Below are 15,705 nucleotides of genomic sequence, written 5' to 3' on the forward strand. Positions count from 1 at the left end.
TTTTTTAAATGTTTTAATTTTTTAAAGATTTTATTTATTTATTTGACAGAGAGAGACACAGCGAGAGAGGGAACACAAGTGGGGGATTGGGAAAGGGAGAAGCAGGCTTCCTGCCGAGCAGGGAGCCCCGTGAGGGGCTCGATCCCAGAACCCTGGGATCATGACCTGAGCTGAAGGCAGACGCTTAACAACTGAGCCACCCAGGCGCCCCAATAAATAAATCTTAAAAAGAATATATTGCCATCAGTTGTTCACCTCTGTTCTTTTTATGTGCTGTTGCTATGGCTACAATGACCAGGACTTTTATAATAATGAATAATGGATCAAAACTATGCCGGTTTCCCACTCTTGTTACCAATCCAGCACTTGTTTCTAAGTCCTCATTTTTTTATTTTTTTATTTTTTTTAAGATTTTTTTATGTATTCATTTGAGACAGAGAGATACAGAGAGAGAGTATGAACAGGCTCCCTGCTGAGCCAGGAGCTCCACGCGGGGCTCTATCCCAGGACCCTGGGATCATGACCTGAGCTGAAGGCAGACGTTTAACCATCTGAGCCACCCAGGCGCCCCTCTAAGTCATCATTTTTAACAAAAACAATACCAGATCTAAAATCTCAAAAACAGGGCGCCTGGGTGGCTCAGTTGGTTAAGCAACTGCCTTCGGCTCAGGTCATGATCCTGGAGTCCCTGGATCGAGTCCCGCATTGGGCTCCCTGCTCGGCGGGGAGTCTGCTTCTCTCTCTGACCCTAACCCCTCTCATGTACTCTCTCTCATTCTCGCTCTCTCAAATAAATAAATAAATCTTAAAAAAAAAAAAATCTCAAAAACATAACAATGGACAGAAAAAGCAAGTTACAGAAGGAAACAACAGTATAATTCCATTTATATAGAGTTTAAAAATATGCAAAACAATACTGTATGTTGTTTTTTAATAAAACTTATGTTGTAAAAGCATAAACACACCCAAGGGGATGATAAACTCCCAATCCATATTGAGAATGGTTACTTCTAGAGGGAGAGAAATAAGATCAGGGAGGAGGGGACTAATACAACTGTATTTCTTAAACTTAGTGGTGAGTATCTGGATGTTTGCTATATCATTCTACAAACTGTATTTATAAAAGATTTAATGAAAACAAACAAACAAAAGTTAAATACCAGACATATTGTTTTAAGGAGGCCATGAGAGTTACATTTCAAAGAAAAAGATCAAGTTGGCTTTTGGAGCTCAAGCATCTAAATAAAACAGATTTTTTACCCCACTCAATGTCTTATCTGAGGAGACTGGAGACTTTACTTTTGTGTGGTTAATTTTCAAAGACCTTTTTTTTTCTTAACCCTTTTTAGATAAACACTAAGCCTTCACACAATGAAGCCTTACATTGGAGGATAAGTTGAGGGGTCTTCTAGTGTCAGGAAAAATTGTGAAAGACTTTGAAAGACTGGGTGAAAAAGATTACTAGGTGCCCAGTCTAGCAGATTATCTTCACCTTTCATTGTCTTTGAGCTATTTTACAACTCTGAGTTACAAAATACTGATACCAGTAAAGATGATTCTTGCCCCTAAAAATGCAAATGCAAAGCATTCCTGGAATACAACTGATCTCTCTCCTCCTCACCCAAGAAACCAGTGTTGTATCTATGAAGCAAATTAATTTCAGCATTGCTGATTGTCTATACATTGTCTGCTCTTTGGAATAGCTTTTGAATCAGTTGTAATATCTTATGGTTCTCTCATTAATTAATGCATTTAATCAAATCTTAGACACCTGTTAATTTTATATTTCTATGAGTCATGATTTTACATTTAAAAAATAATTATCCTTTGGGCGCCTGGGTGGCTCAGGTGGTTGAGCAACTGCCTTTGGCTCAGGTCATGATCCTGGAGTCCCGGGATCGAGTCCCACATCGGGCTCCCTGCTCAACGGGGAGTCTCCTTCTCCCTCTGATCCTCCCCCCTCTCATGCTCTCTCTCTCTCATTCTCTCTCTCAAATAAATAAGTAAAATCTTAAAAAAAATAAAATAAAATAAAACAAAACAAAATTATCCTTTAACTGGAGGGAAGAAGGCTCTTTCACCTCATTTCTGCCAAACCACATCAATTGCACAATACCTGAGGCAGCTCCTTCCTGGCTGGAGATGCCTGCGCCTCGGGTTACTTAATCCTATTATTTTTCTCTTGCTCCTTTCTTTTTTCTCCTCTATGTTAGGGACTTTTTAAAGAATCTATTGGGATGTCTGGGTGGCGTAGTCAGTTAAGCCACCGACTCTTGATTCCAGCTCAGGTCATGATCTCAGAGTCCTGGAAGCAAGCCCCGGGTCAGGCTCTGCACGCTCAGCGCAGGGTCTGCTTGGGATTCTCTCCCTCTCCCTCTGCCCCTCCCGCTCATGCTCCCTCTCTCTCTCTCTCTCTAAGAGAAATAAATCTTAAAAAAAATTTTTTAATCTATTTTTAAACCTTGATTCCTTGCTCCCTTGCCAACTGGAAATAACAAATTTCCTTTACTAAGCTGGCAATAGATAAGGTTTTCTCCATCATTAAGACCATTATTTACAACTACTATATGACATAAAAAATTGCCGTAGTTATAGCAGGTTTAAATCAGACTCATTTCCCAGCTTCCTTCTCCCCAACCTCCTTCCTCCCAAACTTCACATTTGCTTTTAACATTGTAAACACACTCTATATACTTGTTAAATTAATTAACAAGTAAATGGATGTCCACGGTGTGCTTAACACTACTTAGGTGTTACGTGGCATATCACATGCAAGTTCAAGTCCCTGACCCACGGAAATTTACAATCCAGTTGGGAAGGCAGGGAAGCGCCAGTATATGCCGTATATGATAAGTGCCAAATGGAGTGAGATTGGCAATAAAGGCTTCATTCATTCATCCATTGAGCAAATAATTCTTTCTTACCCGTTACATGCAGGTGCTGTGGTATGCAATGGTGAAAAAGACTGGCACAGACTCTCCCTTCACCAAGCTCCTTCTAGAAGGGACTAGAACGAGGAACCAGCTACGTCCAATACTGCATTGCCGGGGCTACGATGGGGAAGTGCACGATGCTGTGGCAGCACACGGGAGGAAAACTAATCCCAGACGTGGGAGGTTTGGAAAGCTCTTTAAACTGAAATTGGAAAGATCTGAGGCCAAATTAGGCCAGGAGTGGGCGGGGGGCAGAATGGGGTGTGGATGGGAATCAATCCAAACTGTGGGAATACGACGTATTAAAGTCTGGTGGTAAGAGACAGCAAAGCGTATTCAGGGAACTTAAAGAAGTTTAGTACGGCTAAGGCAACGAGTTTGAGGGGAGAGCATGGAAAGGAATGAGGTAGGAGAAGCCGAAAGGGACCATCGGATTACATGGAGCCTTGTGAGCTGTGTTAAGGAATTTCAGTTTTATCCTAAGAACAATGGAGGGAACTATTACAGATTTGTTGTTTTGTTTTAAAGATTTGGACCTGATTGTATTTGCATTTTTTTTTTTTAAGATTTTATTTATTTATTTGACAGGGAGACACAGCGAGAGAGGGAACACAAGCAGGGGGAGTGGGAGAGGGAGAAGCAGGCTTCCCGCAGAGCAGGGAGCCCGATGTGGGACTCGATCCCAGGACCTGAGCTGAAGGCAGTCGCTTAACCAACTGAGCCACCCAGGCGCCCTGTATTTGCATTTTTTAAAAGAGTTTATTTATTTATTTGAGAAAGAGAGTAAGCAAGGGAAGGAGCAGAGGGAGAGAGACAAGCAGACTCTGTGCTGAGCCCAGGACACGGGGCTTGATCTCAGGACCCTGAGATCACAACCTGAGCTGAAACCAAGAGTTGGACACTTAAACGACTGAGCCACCCAGGCGCCCCTATACTTGCATTTTAAAGGGGTCAGCCCTGGCTGGAATTAGGAGAATGGATTTTTTTTTTTTAAAGATTTTATTTATTTATTTGACAGAGAGAGAGAGCGTATGCACAAGCAGGGGAAGTGGCAGGCAGAGGGAGGAAACAGGCTCCCTGCTGCGCAAGGAGCCCGATGTGGGACTCCATCCCAGGACCCTGGGATCATGACCTGAGCCAAAGGCAGACACTTAACCAACTGAGCCAACCAGGCATCCTAGGAGAATGGATTTCAAATGGTGGGGACTGGAGGCAGGGAGTCTAAGCAAAAGATAATGGTGCCCTAAATAAAGGTAATGGTTCTGGAAATGGGAAGAAAAGCACAGACCATGGGATGTTTAGGAGTTAGAATCAACAGGACTTGATAAAAGATTGAAGTGGACATAGCCAACAGGTAGAGATATACAGGTCTATCTGGATTTCAGACAGACAACTCAACTAGAGATAGAGTGGACAGTCAGGATTCCTAGGACAAGATTGCTCAGAAAGAGTAATAGAAATATAGGGAGAAAGCCCACTACAGAGTCCTGTAAAGGATTGCAAGAGTCTGCGAAGAAGCAGAGAGGTGGAAGGAAAACCAAGAAAACAAAATGTCACGAAGGTCAAGGGAAGAGAGAGCCTCAAAAATAAGGACAAAGTCAACAGTGTCCAAGGCTGCAGAAAGACCAAGTACATGAAAACTGAGCGGTGACTTCCAGATCTGACGGGTCTGAAGCAGAATATGTCACCCCCAAATATGACTGTAGGAGTTCAGGACATGCCGCTGCAAAATAGGCTCCTTTGGTTTATGGGTTATCGTGAGCTGTAGGCACTTGAAAAACAGCAAATGCAGAGAGGGGTTTTCTCTGAACTCCCCTGTATGCCTAAAGACAGATCCTCTGAAAGGAACTCACTTGTCATAGATACCCTCCCCTGGAGTTTCATTAACCAAGGAAGACTGGCATTTATCATAGGAGAGGAGACTAGAAGTCGACACCACACCCAGACAAACTTTGTCACAAACCATCATACCTCCCATCTGTTTGTCTAAGGGCCCATTCGTCTTCCCTAGAGACCTACAACCCTTCTCTCCTTTCCCTATTAAGATGGTCTTCAATCCTGAGTTCTAAACCATCTTGGGGAGTTCCTCATTTTTCCTGGGTATCTCCCATGTGTACATGAGGTATGTATGATAATACACTTCTGTTTGGTTTTCTCTTGTTGATCTTATTATAGGCATCTCAGCTAAGAACTAGAAGAGTAGAGGGAAAATTAATGTTCTTCCTTTACTGATCATTTAGCCACAGGGACCTCACTGGTGATCTTGGTGAGAGTATTTCAGTGGCATGTGAATCGTGTTTGCAGTAATGGAGTAAACTGATGGTACTATTTTTTGACACTTGTTTTGTAATTACCAGAAAAAATATCTCTGTGGCCTCTCTATCCTATATAAGTGTATTGTTGCCCCATTTAACAATTATTTACATGTCTTTCTTACTACTAGACTTGAGCTTCTTGAACCTAGGAATTGTTACTCAGGTTGATAATCCCAGGGGCTAACACAGTCTTTGATATATATAAAGAGTGTAATTGATATTTATGATTGGATAAAGAGTCTAGGGGCTGTCTTCCAAATCCAAGTTGTCTGCAATCTCTCAGCCAAACCTCTAAGCTCTGTGGTCAGAGTCTGAAACTTTAGGTAAGCAATCGAGGGCAGGAGCTGAAACCAGGAATCCAGTATCTGCATCCTCCCTGCAACTTCTCGTTCATCCCGGGCCAGTCACAGAGCCTCTTGACTTAATTTTCTCATCCACGAAGTGACCACCTTTATATTCACTATCAGAGGCACCGAGAACCTTAATTAACATTTAGGAAAGAATTTGTAATCCTTATAACATGAGACCCATCTAATTGAAAGCCCATATCATTATCATGGCCCATTTCGTTTTATCTGGATTTTTTTTTAACTGGATTGGTTTTACATTTCAACATGAATTAGTATGCAGTGCTACTGTTAAATTGAGTGTTGAATTTCACTCCCCAGAGAGTTTTCTTCCTCAGTAATGGAAAAATGAAGCATACATTATTGTGGTAATAACACCCTCACTGTGATCTTGTCATTTTCACAAGAATCTTAAAACAGGAGTTCAGCTGAATTATTGCTTAGAAGAGAGACCTTCAGAGAAAAGACATATGCTTTATGAACAACCTTAACTGCTCTTGCTTGCATAATCTTTTTCCCTTTTCTATTTCCACACTCAATTTGTGAGAAGCCAGGAGAAGATGAGGCCCAGCATCAGAGAGCCTCAAACACTTCTTTTAAATAGTTCTCATTTCTCCCCCCACCTGTGCCGCAGATCCTATAAGGCTCCTCTTGGGGACCTTCCAGTACTCCAGAAAGGACTTCCTAATACTTGGTCCCGGCTATTCCTCCTAGCTCGCTGGCCCCAAAGAATAGTGGGCAAAGGCTTTTGCCCTAATAGCTGCGGGTCCACACATCAGCACCCGCTCTCTGCAGCACCAGGACAAGATGCTAGGTGCTGCCCCAAACGCTCTGCTTCAGTGTTTCTCATGGCAAGAGATGGTTTCCTAAAAGATGTAAAGATGGAGAGATTATAGGGAAGTAAAAATAGTTGAAGACTGTGCTCAAGTTTTCACGTAGTATCTTTCTCTTTAGAAAGGTGCACATAATTATTCACAAGGGAAAAGGACCTGGCAGCAGGAGATGCTCACTACACCCAGGTGAGTAGCTCATGTCACGCAAGCAGCAAACTCGAGTTTTCAATCAGTTATCAGTTTACAACTACAGCCTACATTTTTCCTGATACCACTAATAAACCTCCCTCCTCTAGCTGATTTCAGCATTTCATCAGCCTGAGCGCAAAATCAGGAAGCCAGCAATACACGAATGTCTTCTGACAGCACAATGCCAGAGAGCAGATGTGCTGGGCTGTGTGGCGGGTGGAGGGCATACCTAGGGAAGGGCAGGGGGAAGGGGGTATGTGAATAAAATCGGGAGTGAAATAACACGAAAGGAGTGTCAAGTGCAACTAGTCTGAAACACAAGTGCAACCAAATCCTTGGCAACAGTATGAAATTACTCTCAGGGAGAATATTCAATTAAGCCAGTATTTTCAGACTCCAGTTGGAAAAGGATTGCCAAGCAGCAGAGTACTGAACATCATCCCGAGCAGCAGCTAGATGACAGATACATAGTAAACGTGGATAGGTGAACATGTATATAAAGATGTAAGCATTTTTGTGTGTTGGAAATTATAGTATTCTGAGTAAATTAGTAAGAATTTTATATTTTAGGGACGCCCGGCTGGCTTATACGGAAGAGTGTGCAACTCTTGATCTTGGGGTCGTGAGAGATTGCTTAAATAAGTAAATAAATAAACTAAAAAAAAAAAAAAAAAGAATAATTTAAGTCTCAGCCAGAAGAAACTAAGTAGCTCCTTAAGTGTCAACAGATGATGTAGCCATGCCATATTACTCTCCAGGCTCTGTGCTGCATGCGGTGCTAGACTTGCTGAGGTTGCTATCTGAGACACCCACGTACACAGTCTCCATATATCACATATGTATGCAAATATAGTGCATCATCTCTTACTGTAAACAGCATAGCGTCCAGCTCATTGCATGTTGGCATCACCGGAACACCTGAAAGCTTGCTGCCTTTTTTCCTGGAGTCTTCCTGGGCTGACTTTAATTCTGCACCTTTAGGTAAGGTCTGCCTAGACTTGTCTTAAATCCAGCTGCTTTGGTGGTTCCAGGGCTTGGCCTAGGTGGGTCAGGTATCCACTGGTATGAGATCCACTGAGACGGTTTTTTCCCTTTAATTCATCTTTTTTCTCTATGCTTCTGTCACATATAATCTGCAAATGCATTTCATTTAGCAGGTCTCGCTTCGGTCACTGAGTGGCTGTATTTTCTTTGAGGGGAGGAATAAAAACCCAAGTGATCAGCAGGTCTCAGGGCAGGGTGGTCACCGAGGCAGGAAGGCTTGCCATGCCGGCAGAAGTCTGGACTACCGCTGTGGGCAACAAGATGCATCATGTCCTCAACAGCGTGTCTATCTCTCGGCCCCTCAGGGTATCCAGAAGTTTCCTGTGGACTGAAGGCCTCACGCTGGAGCCACTCCCTCCCCACATCGCCTCAGCACAACTGGGAGAAGCAGGCTGGGCAAGGGGGCAAGGCAGAGAGTGTGGTGACAGCCAAGGGGGATACTGGCTTCCGGCTCTAGCTGCTGTTCCCACAAAGCGTCCTCATCCAGACACAAAGAAAGAGCCACCACGGCTCCAGGTGCCTGGACAGTATGTATTTTAAGAGATTAATTTATGGGATTTTTTTTTCCCTCTGTCTCCCTGTATATTCTCTTCCCATCAAGCAGGGAGCTTTTATGCTTTACTGCTACAGAGAAAGTATATGAAATGGCAGAAAGCAGAGACTTTGGTTTCTCATTTACCAAGGACTTAGAAGAATGCAGATTTGTGGTAGAAGCAAAATGAAGAGAAAAGAAAAAGGTTCAAGAGTTTTACAGTGGAATGTCTTTAAGAAGGTTGAAAGGAACAGACCCCCTTCAGTCTTGGCTCCCTGGCAAGGCCCCAGAGATGTGACAAAACTCCAGAGAAGAAAAGCACTGGGGCCCTCAGCCTGGCAAACAAATCCCATGTCCCAAGTGAGTCACGGAAACAATGACCCAGTGCCAGCAGGGCGCCACCAACTCGGAATTGGGGAAGATTGCAAAACCTTCACCAGGTCCCCGAGGGGAAACACCAGGCATGACTGTCTGTCAGAATGGGGCTCCGAGGCAGAAACTCAATTGATGTGGAAAACAAAGAAAATGCTGTGCTGCGAGTCGGACTTTGTAGACCGAGAATCGTCTTCTCTGCACATTCATTGGGAGAATTGTGGAGGGATTTTACCGTGTCGCTGGAGCTACATTTTCCAGAACTCCCTCCCCAGTGTTGTACACACTGGGCTTGGCCACAAGAGAAAGATCCCGTGAGATTTGGAAGGCAGAAGCGAAGTGGCAGCCCTGAGGCTCTGGAGGTCGTTTAGGGCCCTGGGTGCCGCTGCCCACCTCCGATGTCACCTGGCGGGTCGCGGGCAGCCACTGGGCCCACAGATCCTCCAGGTCCACTGGCGCTTCCCGGGGTGCCTCCCAAATAAGTAACTCACACTCAAATCATCCCTGGCTGGCCTCTGACAAAACACAACCTGAAACAGACCTCACCAGGTGGAGGAATGGACTGAGCCTGATAAGTTTCTTTTTTCTTTTTTTTTAAATAAAGATTTTATTTATTTATTTATTTGACAGAGAGAGAGAGAGAGAGAGGAAGAGAGAGAGAGAGAAAGCACAAGCAGGGGGAGCTACAGGCAGAGGGAGAAGCAGGCTCCCCGCTGAGCAAGGAGCCCAATGCAGACGCTTAACCTTAACGACTGAGCCACCCAGGCTGAACCTGGTAAGTGTTGATGTAAAGATGTGCCCTAAGGGGCACCTGGGTGGCTCAGTCATTGGGCGTCTGCCTTCGGCTCTGGTCATGATCCCAGGGTCCTGGGATTGAGTCCCGCATCGGGCTCCCTGCTCAGCAGGAAGCCTGCTTCTCCCTCTCCCACTCCCCCTGCTTGTGTTCCTGCTCTCGCTATCTCTCTCTCTGTCAAACAGATAAATAAAAATCTTTAAAAAAAAAAAAAAGATGTGCCTAAGTTTTCAAAAACCACATCTCCGTGGCTACAGAGGAGATGCTCTAATCACTGCTCCAGCCAGGGGGCCGCCAGAGCAGCTGTCAGTCACGCCTGCTGGGAAGTCCAGGGGTTCCCCAGGGTCCCAGGTTTTCAATGCTTTTATGTCCTGCACAGCTATACCAGTGGAATACGTGTTGTTTGTGCATAGGATGCTGCTGGTGCAGATACAGAAGCACGTGAGTGTGACCCAGATAACTCACGCGCCCCCATTTCCTTCCTTAAGGCCTAACTTAGCACTACATCCTGGTCAAAAGAAACACAAGTCTGGGGGTGGGGGGGATGGAGTAACCGGGGGATGGGTATTAAGGAGGGCACGTGTTGGGATGAGCATTGGGTGTTATAAGCAACTATTGAATCGTTGAACACTACATCAAAAACTGATGATGTACTCTATGTTGGCTAATTGAACATAATAAAACATGTAAAAAAAAAAAAAAGAAAGAAAAAAGAAACACAGGTCTGACTCCAGGCAGCCTTGAAAGTCACTATGCCTTTAGCAAAAAATATCTCCCAGAGAGGTCAGTTGAGGAAGGAATAATACTATATTACAGACGCTGCAAGTTCACCAGCCTCCAGAGTTCCACCCATAAGGCAGTTTCCTAAATCTTCAGTTTTCCAAAGGCTCCAGGCTGCAGGGGGCTCTCCCCCTCCCCCACCCCACCCCCCACCCCCGCGCCCCAGCATGCACCAGCCCACTGGCCATGTCACACAAACCAAGAGGTCACCTCAAAGAGGTCAGGATGAGTGAACGGGTAGGGTTGGGGGTGGGGAAGACAGCCTGACTATACTTCAAAAATTTTTGTCCGGGTCACATGTGAAAATAAACTGTTTAAATTGACCATAATTCCGGATCCACCGCGCCCTCCCCACCAGAGAGTCAGGCCTCCTCTCAGCAAGAATTAGCATAGAGTAACACTACATCTACAACCCAATTTACCTCTCCCTTCCACTGGAAGCTAGTCTCAAGTTCAAGTAAGTATTGCAGAAAGGGTTGCTAATGGCCTCCAAGCCCATTGGCCACGTGGTTTATGTTACTTCAAGAGCTGATGCAGGTAATGTGACCCACTGTCCCTTGGCACCACGCACACCTCTCTGTCTGCCCCGGCCCCATCAGGCTCACAGTTCTCAGGTAGCATTTACTCTTGTCCAGACAGTAAAATCCAGGCAGGTACAAAGGGTTTTAGAAATTGGCCGACCTCTGCGTCCTTTCCTATTTTGTTCTTTACGGCACCGCTGTATGAAGTAGAAGTTTATGTGGTTGAGACAGTGCCAAGACTCCATTTTCTCTGTTAATGGCAAGAGAGAAGGAGAAAACACAAAAAACAGGCTCCATTTGCACGGAGCTAACATCATCATTCTCACTGGGGCTCATTTGCTTCCTGGGCAGCTTGCCTCTGGAGAGGAGAGAAGGGCTGGTGGTGGTGGAGCCAGGAACTCCAAGTTGGGTTAGAAAGGGTAGCCAATGCCCATGAAGGCTGAGCAAATTCCCTGAGGCACCCAAGCAGTAGGCAAAGGAATTCAGAGGTGGCAAACCCTTGCTGCTTCTGTCCCTCCCACCTAGAAAAATGCAGGCGACAAGCCATAGAATGGGAAAAGATCTTTTCAACTAGCAAAGCCCTAATATCCAAAATATATACATATTCCAGTATATGAATAAGAAAAAACGGGCGGGTGCCTGGGTGGCTCAGTTGGTTAAGGGTCTGATTCTTGATCTCAGCTCAGGTCTGGATCTCAGGGTCATGAATTCGAGCCCCGTATTGGACTCCACTATGAGAGTGGAGCCTACTTAAAAAAAAAAGATAACCCAGTAGAAAAAAATGGGCAAAAGACTTAAATAGACATTTCACAAAGATAAAAAATATATACAAAGATGCTCAACTTCATTAATTATTAGGATAATGTAAATAATAATGAGGTAACTTTACGCATCTCATAAAAGCAGTAAAGTTTAAAAATCCAACAATATCAAATGATAGTGAGCATGTAAAACAATGGGAACACTACATCACATCCTTCCAGGGAGAGGATAAACTGGTTCAACCACTTTGGAAAACTGTTTGGCGGTATCTAGTAGCGATGCTATGAATATCCCCCTGATGCTATGCACAGAGCCTTCTGCCACCTTCCCAAACCCGAGCCCCCTTCTTTCAGGTCTCCTAGAACCTGGTCTGGATTAGCTATGCAAAGAAATGAGGTCTAGTTTGAGGGACTGGCTTCCCTGCCCTCCCTTCCTTCTTTCCCTCCTTCCTTTTAGTTTTTTCAAAAAAGTGAGATAAAACATATATCCATAAAATACATAAAACGTATTTGTAGAGTTTAACAAATAATTGCAAAGCCACCGTCTGTGTAACCAACACCCAGATCAAAAGTAGCAAGTATCAGCATCCAAGAAGCCTCCTGTGGGTCCCCTGAGTCATCACAACCCTCTCCCTCCTCATTAGAATTAACTACTATTATCCTGTCATTCAGAATATTAATTTTCTTTGTATTCTCTGTACTTTTACCCCCTATCTGAACTTCACGTGTAGGGGTTCCTATTGAATACATTCTTCTGTGTCAACATTATTTCCCTCAACACTATGTTTGTGAGATTCAAACAAGTCACTGGCCCTCGTGGCAGGTCACTCCTTTTCATCACTGCATTGTATTCCATTGGATGAAGACACCACAATGCGTCTTTCTCTCCTCTTCTTGATGGATAGGGTTGTTTCCAGTTTGAGTCTATTACGAACAATGCTGCCAAGAACATTCTTGCACGTAAATCCTGGTATATGTGTGCAAGAGCTTTTCTAGGGCGATGACCTAGCATGGCTTCCTTTTAATCCAGGCTTAGAGCATTCCTGTTTTTCCCCTCTCTCCTCGTTCAAAACTAGCTCTCAGGAAAGACCACAAATTCCCTCATGCTAAGGTAGGAAAATGGCTGAGAACTTCTATGTAGCCTCTCCCATATCATTGTGAACTGACATCAAATGAAGTAATTTCTAACTGTAGAATTTTAGGTATCTGGAAGCTGAGGGAGAAACCCATCAGGGTTGGCCCTGGGTAGAAAGGGTCACATAAGCTGTAAGGCCATGAATCAAGAAAACGAAACCCCAGAAAACCGAAACCACAACAAAACAAACAAGAAAAAAAAAATAGCTGAGGTATTACATTTAGGTTTTTTTTTTTTAAATCTTATTTCATGCTTTCAAGAATCTTTTGTGGAAAACAAGGAAAACTATAAAGGCTGTTCTGTGTGAAAGGTCAGAAACCAGGCACAGGAGGTGACGCCTTCTCCAAGGGTCAGTTGGCAGTTAATGGCTAAACTACCTGGAGTGGTAAAAAGGAAATCCTTAAGACCAGACACCCACGCTTGAGGCTGAATTCCATCAACTAGAGAGTCATCTTTTCCAAGCTGGTTTCCTCTGTGAAATTGACATGACGAGAGTACTTATTTCAGGAGATGGTTGTGAAGATAAAGTAAGGAAATGACTGAGCTGCGTTTCACACAGTGCTTGCCCCTGGTAAGTGCTCAAACAGTGTTCGACATGGTTCTGCTGCTTTTTATTATTTGAAGCTCAGGGTGGGCACTCTCTGTGAGGACAGGTAAACAGATGATCTGAGCAGGGTTCACTGACGCCATCCGGGATCCTGGCAGCCTTAAAGCATAAACGCAAGAGAAGAGGGAAAGAAAGCAGCACTGAAGCCAGAGAGAGACATGACGGGAGCGCATCCGCTGTGCAGGAGGAAAGGGCCCAGTTTCCAGAGGTGAGCCGCTGAGGGCCAGCCAGGGGGGTGAGCGGAGTGGGGGCTGGGTCAGCGCAGCCCAGGGAACGCTGCACTAGGTCCAGCCCCGGGAGAGGTTTGAGCGGGTCTCGCTGGGTCAGGACAGAGAGGTCAGATGGGGTCCAAACATGAATAGCAAGGTATGGGGGGGCGGGGAAAGTGGGTCAGACGAGAGCTGGCAGACAAAGATGTGCACACTCCCAGGGCAGCCAAAAGTCAACAGCTTCTATGCATGCTGATGGCTTCCATCTCAAGCACCAGCGTGTCACACAGTTTTTTTGCCTCGGGATTTCTCCTAGCTTGGAAGCTTGCTCAGTCGGCTTGCAGGCAGCTACAGCGGGAAAGTGTGGTGCATGTGGGTGTGGGGATGCCACCCAGGGGCAACTCTCAACCAATGGAGGATGAAGGTGGATGGATAAATGTCCCAACCTCCCATATTTCCGAGGGGCATTTCTAGGTGGGGTTTGTTTTTTTTTTAATATGGTATTTCAAAGGGTCTTGCCAGTTGTCCACAGTGATAACTAGCTCAATAATGCATCTTTCATTGGCTTTCCCCTCTTCCCTATGTCACTCTCCCTTCTTCTTCATTGTCTTCTTGGGATAGCCTCACAAATAAATGATTGTCACCCACGTCCTTACCTCAGTTCTGCTTGAGGAGGAACCCAAACTAAGTTATATTATTATCATCTAACATAAACTTGGGAGCTGAGATTCCAACAAAACAAAACAAAACAAAACAAAAAACCCAACCCCTGCTCAAACCCTTGCTCAAACAGTGTTCAAAAAACATGGTCAAAATGGAAATGAGGAATTAAGAAAATTTCAAAAACGAACAGAGTCAAGATCATAGCCAAAGCTCAATGTGCTGACATAGACTAATCAAATGTGGACGGACATAGAAATAGAAAAACAAACAAAACAAAAAACAACCCCTGTACAGGTACTAGAAGAAAATGTGAGCAATCTGGAAACACATCCTAGAGGACCTCTCACATAGGACTGACCGTCCATGAGGTTGTGCACTGCGGGGCTGTGGTTATGGGAGTTCAGGCTCCAGGGGCTCACTGGTGGGGGAAGGTTGAGAGAAGCAGTTAGCAAGAAATAATATGTACCAGTTATGTGGATAGCTTGTAAAGCAGTGTTGAATGGAAATAGTAAGAAATAGAATCAGGTCATGGCATGGCATCATTTCCAAAAATATTCCATATATATACTACATACTTTATAAGGAAACATACAAATACTGTCATACCTATCTAACACATCAGAGTGATTATCTATGGTGGGCAGGGGGAATGGGAGCAGGAAAAGGGAGTTTAAAAAAAAAGTGTCTTTCATGGACCAGTGATGAATGTGTGGAGTTCATACTGAGGAGCCAAGGAGTGTGATCAACTCAACTCTTCACCAGAGGTCGAAAATGAGGGGAAAAGAAGGAGGAGGAGGGGGAGGGGGAGGAAATATAGAAAGACACAATTCTAACCTTAGAATAGGGAAGGCCTCTTAAACCAGTAGTATGAAAGACACAAACTAGAACTATGAAATTATGACTTTGACTATATGTACAAGGAGGCATCTGTAAGGATTTCTTTTTTTTTAATTTTAAGATTTTATTTATTTATTTGACAGAGACAGAGAGACAGCGATAGAGGGAACACAAGCAGGGGGAGTAGGAGAGGGAGAAGCAGGCTCCCCGCGGAGCAGAGAGCCCAATGCGGGGCTCGATCCCAGGACCCTGGGATCATGACCTGAGCTGAAGGCAGCCACTTAACAGACTGAGCCAGCCAGGCGCCCCTATAAGGATTTCAACAAAGCATTTTAGTAACACCTAAAAACTGGAAATGACCTAAAGTTTCATTGAGAGGAAAATGGTTAAGCATGTCCTATTCATACCATAGAATGCTATTCAGAGGTCCCAAAGAAAGAGGCTGATCTGCATGTAATGACAAAGGCCACAAAATGCAAGAAGGCCATTCTCAATGTCCTGCGGGTCTCAGTTGTCACACCCTGGTACTGGCCCTGCCCGGAGATAATGATAGGTGAAAACAGTAAGTCAGAGAATACAATTATTGCATTAATTTACAAAGTGCAACACAATACAATTTATACTATAAAACAGAGGGGGGAGGGATGGCACAAAAACATCTGTTTTTATCTGTACATTCTATCCATATGTAAATGCTTAAACTAAAGTCTGACATTTAAAAAACAAATATATGTGTTAAAAAAAGGGGCAGGGAGCATGAAAAGATTGCTACATGAGTAGTGTCCCTGTGGCAAGACCTTCCGGAATAGTTTTGAGCAATAAGGCCAGTTTTTC

General features: G+C 44.3%; 1 pseudogene; it reads right to left on the bottom strand.

Moving 5' to 3' along the window:
• Positions 1-7,507: 7,507 nt before the first annotated feature.
• LOC118002509 lies at positions 7,508-8,105 on the bottom strand (annotated as a pseudogene).
• Positions 8,106-15,705: the final 7,600 nt, after the last annotated feature.

Source organism: Mirounga leonina, unplaced genomic scaffold, assembly GCF_011800145.1.
Source record: "Mirounga leonina isolate KUSES-001 unplaced genomic scaffold, KU_Mleo_1.0 Mir_82, whole genome shotgun sequence".
Lineage (NCBI taxonomy): Eukaryota > Metazoa > Chordata > Mammalia > Carnivora > Phocidae > Mirounga > Mirounga leonina.